This window comes from Equus caballus, chromosome 18 (genome assembly GCF_041296265.1).
Source record: "Equus caballus isolate H_3958 breed thoroughbred chromosome 18, TB-T2T, whole genome shotgun sequence".
Classification (NCBI taxonomy): domain Eukaryota; kingdom Metazoa; phylum Chordata; class Mammalia; order Perissodactyla; family Equidae; genus Equus; species Equus caballus.
In genome coordinates this window covers 7,224,485-7,247,295 of record NC_091701.1, presented here as the reverse complement: position 1 = coordinate 7,247,295, position 22,811 = coordinate 7,224,485, and the positions used below count along the sequence as shown (strand labels likewise).

Here is a 22,811-nt window from a genome sequence, read left to right as displayed (position 1 = left end):
TTGATGAAGACGACTTGGGACTGAATTTCAATTTCTCTGAAATATCAATCTCACAAACTATCTGCAGCTTTGGTTACTCTTGGCATACTCAGCTCAGGGCACTGTCAAGTGCTGAAATAAAATTTATAGTAGGAACCAGCACAAAGGCACAAGCTCTTTTCAAAGTGCATTATTTCTGAATGAAACAGGCACCAGGAGAACATCCACAGTGCTTCATCTTAGGTGTGTAGAGAGTCCTGGACTGTGGCATGTTAAATGTCCATGGTTAGAACTGAAAAGAGAAGTGCGCACAATTGTTCAGTTAATCTAACATTACAGAGAACTGAGGTGGGAGAAGAATGGACGTAATGACATGTAACAAAGTGTTTCCTGGTGATATGACAACCTATGTGCACACCTACAATAATTTGATGCCTTAACAAATTACAAAACCTAGATTTCTTTTCATTTCTTCCCTCTTCTCCTCAAAATAACAAACACTCCCAAACATAGTTCTCATAGATAGAGATGAAATATCCCCTTAGGCACAAAGAGGTGGTCTGAAGTTGAATTGTTTCTGAATAAGGATCTGATGCAAAGACCCTTCGTCCTGGAAGCCTTGGCCTGCTTATGAGAGGGCTGTTATATGTTCATCTGGAGTGCTTGGTACCACCTTTACCTCTAAGGCAGCATGTTACTACGAGGGCAACTCTAGGGTGGTACCCATTATCCAGAATATAGTAAAAAGCAGTGTTGCCCCTAGTGCTGTGCTATGGATTATGGACATTTAAAATGGCATATGATATGGACCCTAATCTTAATGAACTTTCCATCTCTCGAAGAAGCCAAGCCTAATTTTAGCAATAAATTTTATGCTTTGTAACAGGGGAGCAGGGGCTATTAAAAAGAGTATGAATTTATGGATTACACAGATTTGGGGTTGAATTGCAACCCACATAATCTACATAAATGCTCCCAGCTCCAGTTTTTTCATTTGCAAAATGACTATAATAATGTCCATCTCACAGAGCTTTGGTAAAGGTCAAGTGAGACATCCAGTTTACCTGCCTGGCACACAGTAGTCACTCAGAAATGCTAGGGCTGTTTGTTTTATTTTATCTTCTTATGGCATTCATTTTGCAACATGAAGTAGAACGAAGTTTCTCAAACTGTCTGTGATGAAGGGCCAGTCCCTTCCACACCCCTCTCTCTGCCTGCATCCATCACAGACTAATACTTTGGTAAAACATAAGAAAATGAACAACTAGAAAAGTAGAATGAAGAAAGCACTGAAAACACAGAAAATGCAAGCCAGTTTTTACCATTAGATTCCACAGAGAAAAAATTATGCAGCCAGATTACTATAGGTTTCTAAATGCTTACTCTGAAGTTCTCACCTATCTTATCCTGAACTGGGGACAAAGGGTCTCTGGGCCTGAAGTGGGCTGCAGCATGGTCGGCAGATCACACTTCAAGTAGCACAAACTGAAAGACAGGGATGTGGTCCTTAAATTTAATCTGCTTAAGAGTAGAAATCACTAAGTTACTCTGTTGGAAGCCTTTACTTCATGACAATATCTAGAGAAAGACCAGCCTTCGTTTGCAAGTGATAATAAAAAAAATGACCCACAGAAGTAATGCACACATAGACATCAAGGACACAAGCAGGGAAATCCTCAGAGGAGAGTTAATAAGGCACAACACAAGAAAGGAAGGACTTAGAGAAGGCCTGTATACTCATCTTACTGCCTCTTAACCAAGGGCCCCAGTATCCACAGCAGAGAGGAAGTGGAAATTAATGCTTGCATTTTGCAGTGTGGAACTTTTAGTGTTTTATCAGTTACCGTTCCAAAGTTTCCATCAATAATTATTAATAATCTTTTTGCTTTCTTGAGAGGGTGGAGATCATTGGGACTATCGTGTGAGCTTGCACTTCCTACCTCTTTCATTGTATCTTCCACTTTAATTCAAACGATCGCTGTAAAATCCATGACTGTCTACATCACTCCCCTTCATGGAGCTGCAAGACTCTGATGGGCATGTTCTCTCTGAACTCAGCTCTCCTCCCCAGCTCTGCAATCAGCCTTCCATTTAATATTCTAGTTGTTATGAACTCTTGCCAGGTCCCTCCCCACCCCTCACTTTCTTATTCTTTGTGCTTTCTTTTGATCATGTATCATCCTCTGTTTAGCCCAGCATCAACCCCTCCTTGCTGTCTTGTTGACTTCTTGTTACCCTTCGAGAAGTACTTCAGATGTCCTCTAGAAAGTCTTCCCTGACTTTCCCTCCCCGTCTGGCTAGATGTCTCCGTTCTTTTGGCCCAGACTTCTCTCTGTATACCTTGGCCGCTGAACCAAGCACCTTATTCTGAAACCATCTGTTTGTCCTCATTTCTTATTCATCAGCAAATGCCCAATAAATATTTGAGAACTGACCATAACTGAGGTAGCTGTCACAGACGTGTTGAGAGGCACTCAAGAGTAGACCTGCATACTGATAAGCGAAAAACCAAAATTTATTGTACAAACTTGGCTGATGCAAAGCAGAACCAAAGGACATCAGATTACTCATCCCATCAGTTAAATGAGAAATACACAATTAAGGCAATCTCTGTGTGCAGCTCTTCTCTTTCTCTGCTCTGGTTCCACTTTGATATAAAATAAGTACTTATATGTACATTTTAAGTGTGACCAATTGAGTGCCATCAGCCATCGGGACAAAGGTCTCTGTTTTGGGGTAGCAAAGAGCATGAGGGACATGAGGCCTAGTCTAGAATAATGGACAGAGCACTGGGCTTTGATTGGAGTTTTGTCCTTGCTACTTACAAGCTCAACAAGCTGTTGACCTTTCTGAGTCTGTTTTGTCAACTGAAAAAGCACAGTAATAACCCATATCATAGGATTAGTTTGAGGGTTAAATGGCATGATTTACATAAACACCTACTATGGTGTCAGGAACGATAAATGGTAGCTATTATTACTAGAAGCAGCTGTTTATATTCTATTTCAAGGCTTCCTTTATTTCACTCTGCTATGTAATTTCTCACAGGCTAATGTTGCACTACCAGGAAATAAAGTTTGGGGAGAATAAACTCTGAAGGACCATCACAGAAACCCTTAGTCATCTTAAAACCTTCCCTAGAAATCGTAACATCTGATCTGAAGAAGTGTTTCTTAGCCTTTCCCCTATCAGGAAGATGTTGGAAAATTTGAGTTTTTCCAAATTGTGAAACCCATGCTGAGGAAGTAGGATGAACCAAAATGAAGGCATGGGAAGACATCAGAATGACTTACTGGAGGAAAATAACTTCATATTGGCATTAGAGAGCAGTGTAGATTATATAGGGATAGGCTTATGGTTACAGATACAAATATTGCAACTAGCTTACAGGACCACTAAAGAAGCCAAGCAGAGAGCCAAAAAAAGGCCTGCATTTCAACGGAACAAGAGACTTGTATCCTCTGCCATCTGCCGAGAAACTATGTGCTCTTGGCTTTTTGTCCAGATGTTGGAATGAACTTCTTCTTAAGTTATATATCTGAGGTAGGAGGGATTTGGGCATTTGTGTAGTAGGAAAATGATTTTGGCATTCCCAGGAATATGATGGGGATAAATACTAAGCAATGTTAAAAAGATTAAAGAATACTTTATAGCTGGTGCGTTAGGGTCCTCCCAGGACCATGTTCACGCACCCCTGGCAAAGGTGAACCTAGATCATGCTTCAAAGGAGCAAAGGCCACAGTAAACTGTCCACCTAGAGCAGTTAGCTATGTCACCACTCCACCTCCAGTAGCCTGGCTGAGAGTTGCTGGACAAGACTTGTGAAAAGAGAAAGCATAAGGAAGGAAGGATGTAAGAATTTTAAGTTCCTTGGAGTCTTATTGTTACTCAAATCCCAGATTTACTTCAGTGGATCCTCACTCCGGGTACCTTGGTAGTCCACAGCTCCCAGGGCTTTGGAAACTACATAACACACAACAACTGCTCCAGAACTTATTCCTTGATTTCCAAAACTCATTCCTGCCACCAGAACAAAGAAAAACTCTTACTGTACACAGAGGGGCTCTCATTAGCAAGTGCATATTGATGCATTCCCACTAACTATATACCTCAGAGTTTGTGGACGGGAACCAAATAGATAGGAGTGTGAACTCACAGGCCTCTGCTTCCTACCTGTGTGACCTTGGCCAAAATGGACGTGATATCCAGTTTACAGGTTGTGTGAAGATTAGACATAGTGTATGTAAAGTCTTTTTCCAATGCAGAGGAGGAGCCAACCAAATTTTGTTCCCCTTCCCCTGACATCATGAGATACAGCTGAATATGAACATCTGTAAGCCTAAGGAAGGACGATTAGTGAAGCCACTGGTGATTTTCTGCTTTGAAAACACTTGACAAAGGATGAAGTCCAACTTCTTTAGCTAGAGTGGAGAACTTTCCAGAGACTAAGACTTCTCTCACTCCACTTTCCAACATCCCCCAACAGTACCCTTCTCCTCCTCCTCATCTCCTTCAGCAGTCCCATGTTAATTTATAGACTTAAGATAATGCTTTTCCGTGTTTCCTGGTTGCTAATTCCCATTGGAATGTTCTTTCTCCCTCCTCTCTACCAGTCCACGTTCTTTTCTACTTTCGCAGTTCACCTCAAGCTTCACATTTTAATGAATTCTCCCAAGAATGTTCTAACACAGCTATTCCTAACCAGGGCTTTGTGATCCTCCCGGTGGAAGAGGTTGTCTAAAGTAGACATCAAGTTTTCACCTAAGTTGCTGAGAGTTACCTGACCATGGAAAGTGAGAGCATTCCAAGTCTTTTGTCCCCATCCTCAGCTGGACCATTGAAACTGCCTGGCCATATTCCTGCATGATCTTGATACCGACCACTCCACATCCTCTAAGGGGTTATTCTAATTTTCATTTCATTTTATTCAAGCCCTATTTTTACCACCAGACCTTATTATTTTCAGAAAATGTCTATATTTTCTCCAAATCGAGAAAACAGACAAATAGAAACCATCTGTCAGGCAAGAACTTCCTGAACTCTTCCTCTCGCCATCTAACAACACATTTATTTCTATCTTTAGTTCTTTCTCCTTCACCACTCAAGGTCCGCTGCCATGGCTCTGAATTCAACTCCCCCTGTCACTAAAAGTCGAACCCCTATACCTGTCTCTCCTGCACCTTCATCTTCTCCCTCTCTGCTGGCTGTTTCCCCTTTGAATTTAAACATGTTTTTTTTCCTTCTTCTTATTCAGTTTCACAGTTCTTCATCTCATGTTACTTTTCCTTTGTTATCAGAGACCAGATTTTACAAAGAATCGCTGACTTGCAGTGCCTCTAGTCTATCACCTGTTAGTCATCCTTACACTTACTGGACATTAGTCCCCTGAAATTTCTTTCACTCAAGTTCCTAGGAAGACAGCATGTGATAGACGAAGGGACACAGGCTTCCTGACTTGGCAGAAGTGGAGCTGAAAACGACATTCTCCTCTCACTGATCATGTGAACTTGGGCATTTTAACAATTCTGTATCTCAGCATCTTCCTCTGTCAAACTGAAGCAATTGTCCTTGCATGTAGTTGTGGTGACACTACAAAATGACAACAGACATCAAGTAGAATATGGAGGTCATTGTGCACTTTGAGTTTTCATGAGTCTGACATCCCAATGGTGCTTTCACACTATAGACAAGTCTCTCTTGGAATTCACTTTACTTTTGCCTTCAGTGATACCTGTCTCCTAACTTTACTCCTGTCTATTTCTGCTTATCCCTTCTCAATTTTTTTTCAAATTTTTCTCTTCTTCAGATGCTATGTTCTGCAAAATTCTATGATTGTCTTTTTTTATTTGCTTTTTTATGTTCTTTACTCATCCAGACTCTGACTTTAGCTAACACTAATAGCTTGATAATTAATAAATTCCCTTGTCCAATGCTGATTTCCTGAGCTCTATTACATCACAATTTGGAAGGAGCACAAGAAAAGGATGCTCGTTCTGAGCTCATCTCTTTCCCCCATCAAGCTCACACATTCCGTCACTGAATAACAGCACCGGTTTTCAGAAGCCATCCTTGAATCTTTCTTCTTCCTTGTCTCTTACATCTAATAAATTAACAAGTCCAACCTCAATTCATGCACGTGTTACTTCTTACCTGGATTATGGCAATAGCCTAACAAGGAGTCACTCTGCCTCCATTTTTTGAGCTCCCAATCCAGTCTATAATATACTTTACCAGAGTGCATCTTTAAATGAACAAATATGGCCAACTCTTCCAGTTAAAACCTTTGAGCAGTTGCTATTCAACAGTATCTTTTAGGATTGTGACCCGAGAAGCACCAGATGTTCCAGAAGCACTAGAAGTAAAATAGCCTAGAAAGATTGTTTAAAATCCTGCTTCCTAGACTTTAACTCAGACTCCTTGAATCAGAATCCCATGACTGGGTGAGGCTTACGGACACTAAAATTTGGGAACATCTAACTTCAGAATAAAGACACACTTTGGTCATCCTTCTGAGAATGGCTCACATCAATCATCTCACCCTTATTAAGGCTTCCCAATGACTCTTAACTCACCATGCATTCAATCCAAAATAAATGCTCATCTTCCATGTTTTTATAAATCCAAGAGCATCAGTAGATTATACTTTCTTTCCTCCCTGTGCCATTGCAAAGTCAAGTGTATTGTACGTATTTCATTGTCTTTAAGTATTGGTTTATTTGTCGGTCTTCCTCACCAACCTAGAACCTTCCTACTACTTAAAAATGATGCATGGCATGTATTAGGTGCTAAAAAATTATGTTTTAGGTGAAGAATTATCTCTTTAAATCACTTTGTCTATTAATTTTGTATCCTGCAAATTTACTGAAGCCACTTATTAGCTCTAACAGTTTTTTAATGGAGTCTTTAAGGTTTTCTCTATGTAGTATCATGCCATCTGCACACTGGTCAGAATGGCTAGTATCAAAAAGACAAGAAATAACAAGTGTTGGTGAGGATGTGGAGAAAAGGGAACTGTTGTGCACTGTTTGTGGGAATGTACACTGGTACAGCCACTATGGAAATATATGAAGGTTCCTCAAAAAATTAAAAATAGAACTACCATATGATCAAGCAAGTCCACTTCTGAGTATATATCTGAAAAAATGAAAACATTACTATGAAGAGATATACACATCCCTATGTTCATTGCAGCATTATTCACAATAGCCAAAATTTGGAAGCAGCCTAATTGTCCATTGATAGAAAAATGGATGAAGAAGATTTGTATATATATACATTGGAATATTACTCAGCCATAAAAAAAAATGAAATCTTGCCATTTGAGACAATATGGACGGACCTAGAGGGCATTATACTAGGTGAAATGTCAGACAGAGAAAGACAAACATCACATGATTTCACTTATATGTGGAATCTAAAACACGAAATAGAAACAGATCATAGATACAGAAAACAAACTGGTGGTTGCCAGAGAGGAGGGGGATGGGAGGAATAAGTGAAGAGGATTAAGAGGTACAAACTTCTAGTCATAAAATAAGTAAGTCATGGGGATGTAATGTACAGCATAGAGAAGATAGTCAATAATATTGTAATAACTTTTCATGGTGACAGATGGTAATGAAACATATCATGGTGGTCATTTCATAATGTATAAAAATATTGGATCACAATGTTGTATACCTAAAACTAATATAATGTTGTATGTCGGTTATACTTTAATAAAAAAATAATAAACATATTCAAGTTTTCTCAGCTTCACTAAATATTAAGAGAAATTAAAACAATGATATTTGACTTTTACAAAAATGGATATGATTAAAAATCAATTTAAATTTGAAAAAAATTAAATAAAATAGAATAAATTGCTATGTCTGCCGGCTGTTGCCCACCAGTCCTATGGGCTAAATCTTGTCTATCAATGACTGTCTGAAATTCAAGTAGTAATCTTGTATGGAGGTTTTCATCCTCCTGTGCAGTCCTGCTTCTAAGCAAGTGCTTTTGCAAGCTGCCTCCCACTGATGCAATCTGCCAGGAATATTTAATTGGCTTTGTGCCTATTCCCCTGGTATTCTCTAAGGTAAATTACTGTCCCACCTGTTCTGGTGAAAGAATTTTTTCATATCTTGCAGGTTTTTTTAAAGTTATAGAAGTAAAATTATTATCAACAGTATTATTGCCAACAATGTTTTTGAAATTTTTAGCTACTAATGTATTTATTGTTCCTTGTTTATGTTATGAGTCATGGAAATAAAATGTATTTTCAATAACGCTAGTGCATTTTTTATTTATTATATTTATTCTTTACCCTTACCTTAAGCAGCAAAAGTTGCCTTTAGCAGTGTTATTAAAACTCTCAAAAACTAATGGGCTCGTTAGATTTGTTTGTTTGTATTTTAAAGCCACAACTATGAAATGGATTCATGGGTTATTGAAATGATGTATTTACATCACATTCCTGTGAGCAATGAGTAAAATAACGGAAAGCCTGTGATCATATGAATGTCTTTAGAAAATTATGCTTTTGCTTTTTCTTCCCAAAGGGTGGAACGAGCACAGCCTTTCAAGTCAGACTGAGCAAGTCTGGGACCTGGCTCTGGAAGCCATTCGCAACATTCTTAGGTTTTCCGTCTATGAAATGGAGATAACGACATGTACTTTGGAGGGCTGTGGTGGTAGGGATAAAAGTAACCTGGAGTGTCTATTGTGATACCTGACACATATTAGGAACTCAAATAGATTTCCTGTCTTTTTATATGTTTTCTATACAGTGGGAAGCAGATTTGTTTTTCATACAGCCTTTAAGGAGTTGAGAGACCACTCTTCTCATGTCTGGCAGTTTTTGTCATCCTTGATTATCTTCTGTCTGACATCACTGTAAAATTTTCAGTGTCTTCATATCTCTGGTCTCTCAACAAAATGCCAAGTTCCTCAAGAGCAAGGACCTATGAATGCCACCCAAGTGTGTGCTCAGTAGATAAAAATATCTGATAGACACAGTAAAAAAAAATGCAGGAATATCATTATGTAAGGGAAGCAACATTATGTTTGGGAAAATAATTCTCACAAGCACTGTTTCCTTAAAATGATGAAGTTAAGATTGAAAATGCTTCAAATCTTTTCTGTCTTTTCTAACAGTCAATGACTTGTAAGACTTTTTCTGTAGTTGACTGATGTCCATAACTTTTACAGCTCAACACACATGAGTAGCTTAAGGAGATTTTTATTTTACTGTGTAGAGTGTGGCCCCTTTACCTTTCCCAGATTTGAACATGAAGTGGAATTAAAGGCTGAGAGACGCCTGTAACCACTAGTTGTACCAGAAACCCATCCACTATGAAGACACCTGTCATGATTAATCAGGCTAAGCAATTCTCAATCAGGAAAGCATGAGTGAGTTTGTTTTGCTGCAAAGACCTACCCTCATCACATTAATTGGGAGGCAGCTGGAGGTGGCAACTTACCAGGGGAAAACAGATTGGGGGACCTGTGAAATTATTCAGATGCTCCTGGGAAACTCCTCCTGTAATCTACAGGAAAGCCTATCCTTACACCTGAGAAGCGGAATTACAGAAAAGTCCCTTCAGAAATTACAACCTCAGGGAGTCAAAAGCGTGAACTGCAAGTCACCTATTTATGGGACACCTTCGTGCATGCCTGCTTTATGGGCTTACACAGGTGTGGAAGCAGCTGCCAGTGGGTGGTAAAAGCACAAAATTTGGCATTGTCCAGACTTTAGTTTGAATTCTGGCTCCACCACTTCCTGCCTATGTGAGCTTCTGCAAATCATGTGATTTCAGTATCTACCTCTGTAAATAGAAACAGTAAGCATACTTCACAGAGTTACTGTAAGGATTAAGTGAGACCAAGTTCTTCCCACGTAGTTGCTAAAAGGAAAAGTCATCATCCTCCCCTCTCCTATTGCTAGGTAGCTAGGTAATATGACTTAAGAAACATTTAAAAGTTCTTCACAAAATTACCTCCCTCATAATCCTACGAAGTGCCAGAATTTTCACCATGGTCATTTTGCTCCTATGGTTACAGCAAGGAAGCTCCTTGTTAAAATGCAACACTCCCTTCAGGGGAGAGAGACATATTACAGCATCATAAGCATTAAATTCAGATAAATATTTTGGGGGGAACCTGGTATATGTCAGGCACTGTGTTTTCTTTCTGTAACTGGGCATTCAGACACCTGGTGGGATCCCCAAAGAATTGACCTCTGAGAAAGGAAAGTCTGGTGATGGGAGAATTAAGGGCACGTTAATAATTTAGGGGATTCTCGATGCTGCCCCCAAATTTGAGGCCCCTAAAATCTGGAGATATTTGTCATCTAGAGCAGTAGGTGTAATGGGATTTAACTTGCCTCATTGGAAGTCTCGTTTGTGTGTATGTCATATGCAGCTCTTTGCACCTTTAGATTGTGAGTTCATCAAGAAAACGAAAAATGTCCTCTTCATCTTCGTATTGCCAGTGCCTAGAAGAGGGCTGGGCCCAGAGTAAGTTAACAAATATTCATTAAATTAAGTCAAAGTGAGACTGTATAGAAGATTCTAGCAGAGATCTGAGGTCCTTTATTTACTTTAGAAAATGAAATCACAACAGAGCATTGCATCCCTAGGAGATTACAGCAATGGGTTGTCATCTGGAAACTCATGGATTGTGTTTTTCTGATTCTTTAATAGTCTGGTTTTCTCTTATACTATTGTCACAGATGTTACCCAACGTTAGTAGCTTAAAGTCTAAATTTTTCCTGTTGGAGCTCAAGGTCTTTCAAATCCAACTCTCTCGTCCTTGGCCAACTCTGTCTGCCACACTTCCTTCCAGTCATCTCGGTGCCATCATCTCTTGCTTGCTCTCATGTTCCCATAGCTCAAGCCTTTGCCCCACTCCTTCCTTTGTCCAGAATGGCCTCCTGCCCCACCTCTGGCCCAACCTTGACAGATCCCCCCGGCAGCCACAATTAGAGTCTCAGTTCCTCCAGCGAACAGCCTCCTTGTAGCTTGCCCACCAACACAGCTCTCTGTTTCTCTGTTCTCCTGCACTTAACCAGCCCCATGCCATTTCACATGTTCCTAATCGATTGTTCTCTAATTGATTTGTGCTCAGTGGCTGCACCTCTCCAAACACATTGGAAAGAAATAATGCCTACCTGTGGAACTGTGGTGAGGATTAAGTGAGGTAATGAATAAGACAAAGATTAGCTCAATAACTATGAGTTATGATCTCTCTCTTTCTTTCCCTTCCTTAACTCTTCACATAAAGTCTTAAAATAATCTGGACTTTGGAGATCATTTATTTCAAGGTATATCAAGAAGTGTGTTCTGCACCAGTGCTTCACACAATGTCTCACATAACACAACATACAGAAAATGAAAATAGCAGTACAGCCCCCTAGGTAAAGGGAAAAGGCAGCTCCTGGTTATAAGCAACTGACTTAGTCCACCAGATCCACTCAGGCTCTGTGTTTCTATTCAAGAACTAAGAGTATCAATGCCTTGGTCCCTCTGTGACCCATTGGTGGCACATTGGTTGCTTGAGCATCTCAACGGCTAAGAGCAGTACTTCCCTGACAAAGAACTTTGCTGTTGGTAATGCTGGCTTTTACCTTAAGCTGAATTAAAGTTTTCCTCTATGATGAATGAATCCTTGTTTTGCCCTTCTAAAACAGTTGTAGAAATTGTTTAAACCTTTCCTCTTAGGAAAAATATTCTCCACATTAAAAACAAATGAGTCTCTCAAGGTGCTCAGCTCCTTCTCCTGCAGTTTGGAACCCCACAGTTTCTCCAGAATCCCACAGCCACTCCTGAACTCCAGTTACTCTAGAACCCCACAGCCACTCCAGAACTCCAGTTACTCTAGAACCCCACATCCACTCCAGAACTCCAATTACTCTAGAACCCCACAGCCACTCTGGAACCTCACAGTTACTCCAGAATCCCACAGCTACCCTAGCCACACCTTATAAAATTTTTTTTTTCAGACCTCTCCTCTCCCTGGCCCATTCTCCTCTTGGTGTATACTATGCATACAGCTTTTTCATCCTCTCAACCATAGAGCAAATTTTTTAAGATAAACGACTACTATATTGTCCAGGAGTATATTCAGCACTACAGTAACTCCTGATTAATCACAATTACCTAGTACAACACACATTATATTAGTTTTCTATTGCTTTTGTAACAATTATCACAGAGTTGGTGGCTTGAAACAGTACAAATTAATTCTCTCTCAGTTCTGCTCTTCAGAAGTCTGAAGTGGGCCTCCTAAGGTGAAAATCAAGGGGTTAGCAGGACTGCATCTCTTTGAGGAGGCTCTAGGAGAGAATCTGTTTCCTTGCCTCTTCTAACTTTCACCAGGGGATCTGGGCAACTTTTCTTTTCAGTTTTTTCTTGGAAATCATGTGCTGTCTCCATTAGGAATGCATGCTCTCAAAGGCCATGAAAGTCTGGAGTGGAACATTGTCCCCTGTGACTCATCCTGAAATCCTTCCTGATGGTATCCTATTGAACAAAGCTCTAGTGTTTGCTTCATTTTTGCATTCCCCTCCAAAGATGAAAAAAATGTTATCTCAAGCAGAGAAGCTTAACTACTGTCTTGAATGCATCACTTGATATTATTTTTGCCTAGACAAGTCATTTAAAATTTGATTTTGTCTTTAAATGAAGGGTCCGTAATCCTTTTAGCCTATATTTGATATCTCTCTAGTGATATTCTTCATTTCTCTTTTTCCAATAGAAGCTACTCTGACCCTAAAGCTATGAGAAAAGGAAAATGAGGAAGACATGGGCTTTGGAAAGGCTTGTTAATTCCCATATCTGCAAGTCATATTACTTCTCACTTTATTCAAAGAAGAGCCTGGATAAGGATGTTCTACTGGGTACTTTCCCCTTCCAGATGATAATACCACAAAAAAGGTGTAAATCCATGGCTAATAAGTTTGAAATTAGGTTGTAAATCTAAGAATAAATATATCATTTGACAAATAATAAAGGTAAGACTAGGAGAGTTCAAAAGCTATCTTGATGCCACCCAACTAAATAATATCAGAGTTGGCTTTAGCCTCTAATACCTAATTCCAGTCTCTCCAGTATGTCCAAATTTAACTTAGTGTCTGCTCTTCAAAACCTGACATTTCTTTTCCTGAGTTCCTATCTTAATGACTAGCACTATTGTCTCAGATCAAGCAAATGGAAAAGTTCAGAGCCATCCTTCCCCCGTCCCTCCTACAGCATCCCACCATTCTCATATCCAGTTAACATGAATCTGGTTGATTTACTTCCTAAATACCTCCCCCATCCATCCCCTGCTCCACATGCTCCTAGCTAGTCTAGGCCTTTGTCATCTCTTGTTTGGCCAGTTGCCATAGCTTCCTAGATGACTTACTGCCTTCAAGATGATCATTACTCCTTCACCTAAATCCCGCCACCATGTTGCCCAGTACTGTTTTTGATTGCAGATTTGATTATGTTTATTTGCTTTGCACCAGTAATTCTGTCCAATTGTTATAGGTTGTATCTCAAGCCCCACGTTCTAGCACACAAGATTCTTCATGATTTGGTTCATGCTTACCCTTCCTATTATTATTATAACCACCCCTCCCATACATTCGTCCCTACCTTCCTCGCACCCCCCCAAATCTATTTTACTCTGCCATTTCCCTTGGCTTAGAATTCCATTCTCCATCTTTGCCTAACTTACTTCAGTTTGTGAGTTTCCTAAATTAGGTTCAGAAGGTTTTTATTCCAAGAAGCTGCCTCTGTCTCTGATGCCAGGATGGACTGTATACTTCTGTGTGATACCCTAGAACTATGTGCACAGTGTATGTAAATGAACTGCCTTCTATGAGTCCCTATTAAACCATCACCTCACTGAAAGCTGAGCCCTCTTTTTAATCTTTTTTTTTAACTGACGTACCTCCTACAGTCTCCAGCACAGAGTAGATGCTGAACAAATGCTTTTCAGACACAACTGAAAGACTTCTCAAGGCATGTGGTGTGACTAAATTGGGATGGCGGCCACAGATTTAGAGCTAGACATGGAGAAAGTGCTAGACTGTCTGTGGGGGGAAGTCCTATTGCTTAATCAGGGCCAAGTTGAGTAGGACATGAAAAGATGGAGGCCCCCTTTTTCTGCAGAGGCTTTTATTTTTGTTTTTTTTTTAAGAAAGACACAGAGGGCTCTTCTGGCATTTTTCCATGGAGGAGCCAGCGTTCAGATTTATATCTCCTCATTACCAGAAAGCTCTCTGGGAGTATGTATCACATTCATTCACTTATGAGTTCACCTAATTAATGACTAGAAAGCGCTCTAATCTTAGTGATAAGAGATGCAGGTTGTTATTAGGCTTTGTTTTGTTATGTTTTTGTTTCTTTCTCTGGTTCTAATGATTTTCTCTTGTTGGTTGTCTTGTAGCAAAAAGATGAAGAGAAACTTAGGGCCAATAATATCTAATGTTTTTATATTCATATACAGCCTAGAAAATGATACAGCCAAATTATGATTTCTGAAGTACTAATTTATGAACTGGTAGAAATCATAACACATAGCAAAGAGTCATTTAACACTGAACTTTGACTTAGAAGATCAAGTTATATTTTGAAGCTCTGTCAGATTCAGTTATCTCATGTTAAGCTAATTAGTGCACATCTCCAAGTGTAACTTTCCTGTTTCAAAAAATGAGAATTTGGGTTTAGAAAATGTCTAAGATTCCTTACAACTTTAGTATTCTATGATTCTAAATTCTAAGATCCTGATTTAAGTGAATCCAAAAGTATTTACTGAAACTTTTATGCTTAGCAAAACCAGCCATAAAATAGGAAACTTTGGTCCTTGTTCTTACTGTGATGTGATCTGGAAAGAGAAGTTTAAAGTAAAGAAATGTTACATGATAATTACGAAAGCACTTAGACTCGGTTTGACATATAGTACTCAACACATATTTCTCACATGCAGCAAACACTTTCTGAGTACCTTTATGTATCAGGCACTACAATAAGTGCCTGGAATACAAAGAAAAGATAAGGCAAGGTCTTTGTCTAGAGTCTAGTAAGAAAAATAGCCATTTATTTAAATAATTGCTAATTTCAATTTAAGCCATTTAATATATAATATTCATAACAAGTATAAGACAGAACAGGATTATAAAGGAGTAGACTTTCAAGGTTGCCCCTGTTGTATCCTGTGAAATGAGATGGTTTCTCTTCAAGAAGATGAACTAAAAATTGCACAAAATCACTTTATGCTTTTATTTCATTGGCTGGAACTTACTCTCATGCTCACTTATAGTTGTCAGAAAATATAGGAAATGTAGACTTTAGTTGTGTAAGCCATGTGCCCAGATGAAACATACAGAAATCTATTAGAGGATTGAGAGGGGATCAATTATCTGACTCTGACCAAGAATGATCTTAGCCTGGGGGTCCCATGATTAAAACAGCTGGTAAATTTGGCAGATCTACGCAGGATTCACTGGCTGAGTACAATGGAGGTGGGAAATATGCAGAAGAGTGAGTCTGAGGGTAGCATACCAGTTAGGGAGCTACAAAAGTCATCTAGCTGAGAGATGAGGACCTTGGTTACTATGAAAGCCACCAGAGTAGAGGGCAAGGTCAAGCTGCAGATTCTGCTTCAAGAAAGAATCAGACATAAGTGGATCAAGGGAGGTCTACATTCAGAAGGTATGAGGAATTCTTCATTTCCAAGTCTGGTAACAGACATGGAGCTTGTATAAGGCACAGATCCCAAGTTAGAAGTAATGCTGTCAAAGTAGTGGGATGAATCTGACCATAGAACATTCCACCCTGGGTAAATAGTTTTAGGCAAGCATAGTATTTCCATACAAAGTCCTAGAGATTTGTTCAGGGATGGGTAGGCCTGTGCCTATTGGGCCAATATGATGCAAAGCAAAATCAGTTATGTTTTATGCAAAAGAGAAGCCAGGCTCTTTCTCTTGCTGGAAATGATTTAAAAAAAAAATGTTGCTCCCACTGCTACAGGAAACTATCTTATGAACACCTACAAAACTACATTTAGGATTAAGCTGATTTTTATAGAAAGAAGAGAAGTGGAGAAAGAAACTACATATCTGATAATATAATGGAGTGGCTAAATCAATTAACCCTCAGTTTGCTCTCTCTTTGGACTTCTGGATGTCTAAGATAAAATCCTCCTGCATTGTTTAAGTGCATCTGAATTGGGGTTTCTCCTACTTGGGTCAGAAAGTATACAACTGATACTGTGAATGGACTGCAAATCAATGTTAAAGGCCAAGAATTAAAAGCACTATCTTTAGGGGTTCTATAATTATAGGGTTACTATAATTTGTTTTTCAGGTATAGTAGGAAGGATCCAGGCAAGGATCTATAGACCTTCTTTTTCCTCATTCAACAAGTCTAATCAGCCACAAATCCTGTCAATCCTATGACCTTCATGTCTTACATACTTCGCTCCATTTCTAATGACATCAACCCAGTCCAAGCTGCCATCTTTGCATGCCAGGATCACTACTTCAGGCTTCTTACTGGTCTCCTACATCCATCCAATTTCCATACCTCTATTTTATTCTCTACCGCATGAGTCTGATATTATCATTTCCTGGATTAAAGAACATTGCCAATAGTAGCTCATTGTGCTTTGATAAATTCAAAACTTCTTTAAATAGCTTACGAAGATGTCAATAATCAGATTTCTATCCACCAATCCCACAGCATTATTTCATTCCTCCACCCTTCCATGACCGGACTCTGGGTTTCAGCCATTCTGAATTTCTTTGACATCCTACTATGTGCGTGTCCTCACATGTCATTAGCCCTTCAGACATGCTTTTCACATGGCCAGGAATGCCATTCCCTCATGCCACTCTGACTCTTATCATTCTTCAGGTTTTGGCTACAATGTCACTTTTGTAAAAGTTCTCTTCTGACCCTAGTTTAGATTCCTCCCTTCTGCTAGACTCTCTCATAATCCTCCTGTGCTCGTTTTATCCTATTCTAGTATAATTGTTTAATTATTTCTCTTCATTCTTGCAGGTTCTAGTCTGTCTTGTTCACACTTGTCATCCCTAGTGCCCACCTATAGTTAGTGAAGAGATGGATGACATGAGGCTGTGGATAATCAGGCAGGTGGTCCTTAACAAGCCATTCAGGTTAGGGCAGGCACGGACACTGATGATAAGTAAAGTTGTTAGAATTCTGGCAAAAGAATAGCAATTAATCATTCAATAGTTTTGTCCTAAGATTCGAAAAATGTCTACCATTAGAAAGAATACACACGCAAAACTGGTAGGTTCCCTGATTCAGACCTTGAGACATGTCATTCCTTAGGGCCAATATCACTTCAATTTGTCCAGCCCAACCCCTATGTCCTGCAGAGGTAGTTATTCAACCTAATTATGTGGGAATGAAGAACAGGAGATCTGCCCACAGTCAAAGGTGAGCTAATGTGTCAGTATTGAAATGAATGAGTCACAAAGAGCAGGGGTCAGAAGCCAGCTCGACTAATTTCAAGCTCGGTTACTTTGGTCAAATTTCTAAATCCTCTTGTGTGTCTGTTTCCACATCTTGAAAGTGGAACTAATATTATTTCTTTAGAGTTGTACAGAGGCAGACTTTGTATGCATAACAGAAACTATAATGCTCAGAAAAATGAAACTTGTCATCATAATAACACAAAGGATCCAAATTTAGAACACTGCAAGAATGGCCATAGCAACCGACAGAAATAGGAACTCAAGTGCAGAGCAATAGCCACTTCCTCTCATGGTTGGTGTTCTCAGTTTAACATGGTTGAGCTACAATCCACAAACTAGATGACTCATAATCAAAAGTAAAATTTCAATTTAGTTCACAGTATTGATACTAATGTTAGTCTCCGTCTGGAGGTTTATCAGCTTAAAGTCCATCTGCTTTGAAAGCTGAAAAAGGATGATGTTTTCACAGTCTGATTTTGGTTTTAATTTGAGAAATACTTTCTGAAGTTATTAACAGTAAGCGGATATGCTCTCGAGGTACAATGTCACAGCCGCCATTGCAGCGATCACAGGAAGGTCTCCCTGTTGCTGCCTCAATGCTTATATTTGGAAAATCTCTCCTCAGCTACCGCGGGTGCTACTATGGCAGCATCTGTGACCGGGGGTTGGGGGTACGCTGGCAGGTGGGGTGCAGCATGAAGAAAGACAGCATTTCTTTTCTTCCCACACCTTAAAGAGGGTTACAGATAGTGGACGCTCACACTAAACCTCTGGAATGCTTCTGTTTAATCCAAGTAATTTCCCTTTAACCTTGAATACAGCAGATCTTAGGTTACTTTTGGAAAATTATCACATTGTCTGAAATCTAAAGTATATTTTATTTCATTGTAATATTTGGAGATTAGGATATCCATATTTAATCTAGTGATGAGTTTTTTTCTCTCTGAAAACTGTTATTAAATTAATTATGTCCCATTTGATCAATAGCCTCTGAGGACTGAATAAATATGGCATTACTCTTCCAGGTGGCCAAATCCCCCATCATTAGAAGAAGATATAATCCTATTATGCTTGGGACCTTTGATGAGGAGGCATGTCACCCAATCAGCATTCTTAGATCCCTCATCTGTGTTACTTTTTCATCCTGAAAGTGCCTCTAAGTGGCACTGAACCCAGACAATTTTTAATAAAAAATGCTTTTATTGCTTCATCATTATTAAAAGAACTAGGACATTGGAAAACAGAAAGCAAAAAGAAGATGAAAACAAATACCATAAACCCACCGCCCAGAGAAAACTATGAATCATGGCTTGGAGCATATGCTTCCTGAACATTTTTTGTGCACTGTCAAAATTATTTAATGGTACTGTCTTCTTAATATATCAATATATGTGAACATATTTCTCTGTCAATACATTTGTTTACAACTTCATTTTAAATGGCCAAATAGTATCTCTCTTCTCAAATAAGCTACTGTTTGTAACCAAGCTCTAGAACTTCAGTGATTACACTATGTTGTAACTGTTCTATTCATTTGTTTAAGCTGAGCACACATAAGACAGGAGCCTTGTCTTATTCAAATTTGTATTCCACGTGCCTTGTACTCGGTAGGTACTCAAAAAATTTCTGTGGATGCAAAAAACCCTGCAAACAAAAACATACTTGGGATAATAGGCAAAATCTATGCAGACAGCATATGAGTTTCCTGTGGCTACTGTAACAAATTACCACAAACTTGATTTCTTAAAACAACAGAAATTTATTCTTTTAGAATTTTGGAGTTCAGAAGTCTGAAATCAGTATCACTGGGCCAAAAATGAGATGTTGGTGGGGCAAGCTCCTGATGGAGGATCTAGGGAGGGATCTGGTGCTCGCCTCCGCTGCCAGCACTCCTGGATGTGGCCTCATCCCTCCGCTCTCTGCCTCCAAAGCCACATGGCCTCCTCCTCTTCTGTGTGTAAAATCTCCCTCTGCCTCTCTCTTATAGGGATAAATGGGGCTGCATTTAGGTCCCATCCATATAGTCCAGGATAATTTCTCCATCTCAATATGATTAATTGAGTTACATCTGCCAAAATCATTTTTTTCCCATATAAGGAAAATTTACAAGTTCCAGAAATTAGGACATAGATGTCTTTTCAGGGGGAGGAAAGGGATGTTTTTCAGCTCACCGCTAATAGTACATAAATTCAGCAACAGCTTTTAATCAGATTGTGCTTTTAAGAAAAACTTATTAAGAGTGAGAAGAGTGTGTGGGAGCGTTAGAGACTGCTGTTCAAAATATCCTTTAATTGAAAAAGTTTGCTGTTGAAATGAGGGCTATTATTTTTCTCTAAATAGATTGATTTAAAATCTCAGTGACTCAATATTGTTCAAATTCATTATTTGAAATGAAGGACTTACGTTTACTTTTATTTATAAATAAACTTGGTGGGTATCGCCTGGACATAGACAAACAGTCCTATGGTAGTAAGTGGAGAAAGTGAGAGAAATAAAAAACAGAATAAAACAAAAGGATCAAGTGAGAGCAAGGAGAGGAAGGTTGAGGAGAGGCGGGCTGCACTGAGAGAACAGTGCAGACACACAAGATGGCGCCCTAAGGAACCTCCCATGCCAGTCCCTTTTCATTCAGCCACCCTCCTGGGATTTTTAAACAGGGCTTACGAGCCTATGATCTATATTTCTGAGTTACGAATGAGGAGTGGGAAAGATGGTAAAGCAGAATCTATAAGTCCCATCATTTTACATTTAGTGTCTCCAACAATTACCTTGATATCAGATCTATCGATAATGGTAATTTATTATCATTATTATTATTTTATGCAAATTTTAGTATTACTATTATTATTATTCCTAATCTTCATTCACTATGGGCAAAGCGTGGTGTTATCTACTTTACGTAGTTTATCTCATTTAATCTTCACAGCAATACAGGCAGTTTTCCCTTTTGTCTTTACAGGCTGAAACTGTGCAAAGCAGACACACAAAACAGTTGGGAAAAGTGCAGTTGTTTCATGACTTTTAAAAATTACTTTCAAGCATTAAAAATATTCATATGGGGGCTGGCCCCATGGCCGAGTGGTTAAGTTCGTGTGCTCCGCTGCAGGCGGCCCAGTGTTTCATTGGTTCGAATCCTGGGCGTAGACATGGCACTGCTCATCAAACCACGCTGAGGCAGCATCCCACATGCCACAACTAGAAGGACCCACAACGAAGAATATACAACTATGTACTGGGGGGCTTTGGGGAGAAAAAGGAAAAAGCTTAAAAAAATCTTTAAAAAAATACGTATATATTCATATGGTTGGTTTTAAACATGTAGGGATATGAAAAAATAGTAAAACTAATATTTATTTAGTACACTTTAATTTGAAATATTAGAAATACTGAGAACTAAAGTGTTTTATTTGTCCGCAAAAGACCTATCAAGAATAGTTTGTGCAGTGCCTGCCTTCTTCTCATTGTATGGCTTACAGTATGGAGCCATCATCTTCTCTAAGCGTTGGTCATACTCCTTGTTTAGCTAGGACCAGGTTCTAACCTTTTGTCTTTTGTGTTTCAATGTCATGAAATATCTCTGAGGGTCTCTTTAACATGGAGTTTTTTTGTGCAATCTTTCCTCTTGGACATCTTCATCTTATTTGTCCCAACCAGTTTTCTCATTTATGTTGACCAATTTGCCTTCACTAAGTTCCTCTGCCTTCACATCTCGATTCTGGAAGGACAGCAATGTCAAGATTCCCAAAGTCAGCCGTTTGTTCCATAACTCCATTCACATTCAATTTGAATTTCATTTCCAGTGTTACCACATTTCCACTTCTTTACTGCACTTTCATCTTTGTTGCCCAATTCCCTCTTTCAAATATCCACTTTTGTAAAATGCCACATTTGTATCACCAGGAAGATGAAAGCAACACAACTACACACTTTGCTGTCTGTGCCTGAACTGATTAACAGATGCATAGTGACCAATCACCAACAGATTTTGAGAGTGATGCGGCTGACCACTGACCATGCTGCTCATGTTATTTATGGTATAACTTGTGGGCTGAAGAGCTAGCAGCCAAGTGTGTATTTTATGCAATTACTCAGTTAACATATCACTGAAGCTGAAATTTTAACCATGTTGTTGGAAGACTTTGTTATTTAACTAAACAGTTTTAAGTAAAATGTGTGCATGTCCAGAAATGTGCAAAGTGAGGGCTGCCTGTACGATGAAGTAGAGGCTATTATTTTGCCCATTTTATGGAAGAGGACATTGAAGCAGAACAAGATTAAATGATTTACTCAAGATATTAGTTGGTGAAGCTAGAATTAAAATTCAGGCAGCTTCACTGCAGATACCAGAGCTTGACCTTCAAAGTCTTTGGCCTCAGCCTAAGTCCCATACCCACAGCCCTTTCAACAATCAGATAACTGTGATTGCTAATCTTAGTCAACTCTACATTTAAGGGAGGATCATTCATTCTCCTGCAGCTCTAGTCCAGCAAGGACTCTACTTTCTGCTAATTATCAGAGCCTCTGGCTTCTCAGTTTTCTTCAGACTGTGGGGAATACTTTGGAGCAACTGTAGAGCATGTACGACAATGTTCACATTTGATGCCTTTTCTTGGATCCTCAGCCCCATGATTATATCCTTTTGGTTGATAACTTCAAGCTTGCCCTACTTTTTCCTCCTGCAATGGGCCATATTGCACCTTCTTTCAGTTCCTCCTCGTCTCTCCTTTTTTTCCACAAACACCTTTTTGGTGCCTTTGATGTTTTCTCTCACTAATTTCTACTAGCAGAAGATGACTAGATGTAACCCTCTTTTCTTCTCAGGTCATTCTTCTGTATTTTCATGAAAATTTCAGTACCAAACTTAATTCTCTAACTAAGGGATGGGATAAGCCTGGTTGTTTGGGGCCGGAAGAGATCAAAATAATGCACAATTATTGAGAAGACTGAAGGGGATAATGCTATCTCTTCTGTCCAGACAGCTAGCGTCTACTCTTTTCATAATGCCAACTTAACCACTGTCTCCTCTGCTTTCATTACCGTTTTCCAGAGGAATAACAAATTGAGAAAATTAGGGCTTAGAAAGGAATTATTGATTGTTCCAAAATGGTGATGCTGGCATTGTAGCCAGCAGAATACAGAAGAAACAATTCCAGGTATGAGACCCATAGACCTGCCTGTGAAGGCCAGCTCCATCACCTACCATCTCTGTGACTTAGGGAAAGGTTGAGCATTTCAGAACCTCAGTGTCTTCCTCTATAAAGCAAAGAAATGCTCAAATATTCATTATTAGTACCAGTGAGGATTAAAAGATAACTCATGTAAAGTGGCTGGCATGTACAAGGGTCAAGCAAAAGTCATCCTATTA

At 39.2% G+C, this 22,811-nt stretch overlaps 1 protein-coding gene across 2 annotated transcripts in view; it reads left to right on the top strand.

Annotated features, from left to right (window-relative positions):
- CNTNAP5 (contactin associated protein family member 5) overlaps nucleotides 1-22,811 on the top strand; it is a 775,716-nt gene that overhangs the window by 25,568 nt on the left and 727,337 nt on the right. The gene's annotated exons all lie outside the window — the stretch shown is intronic.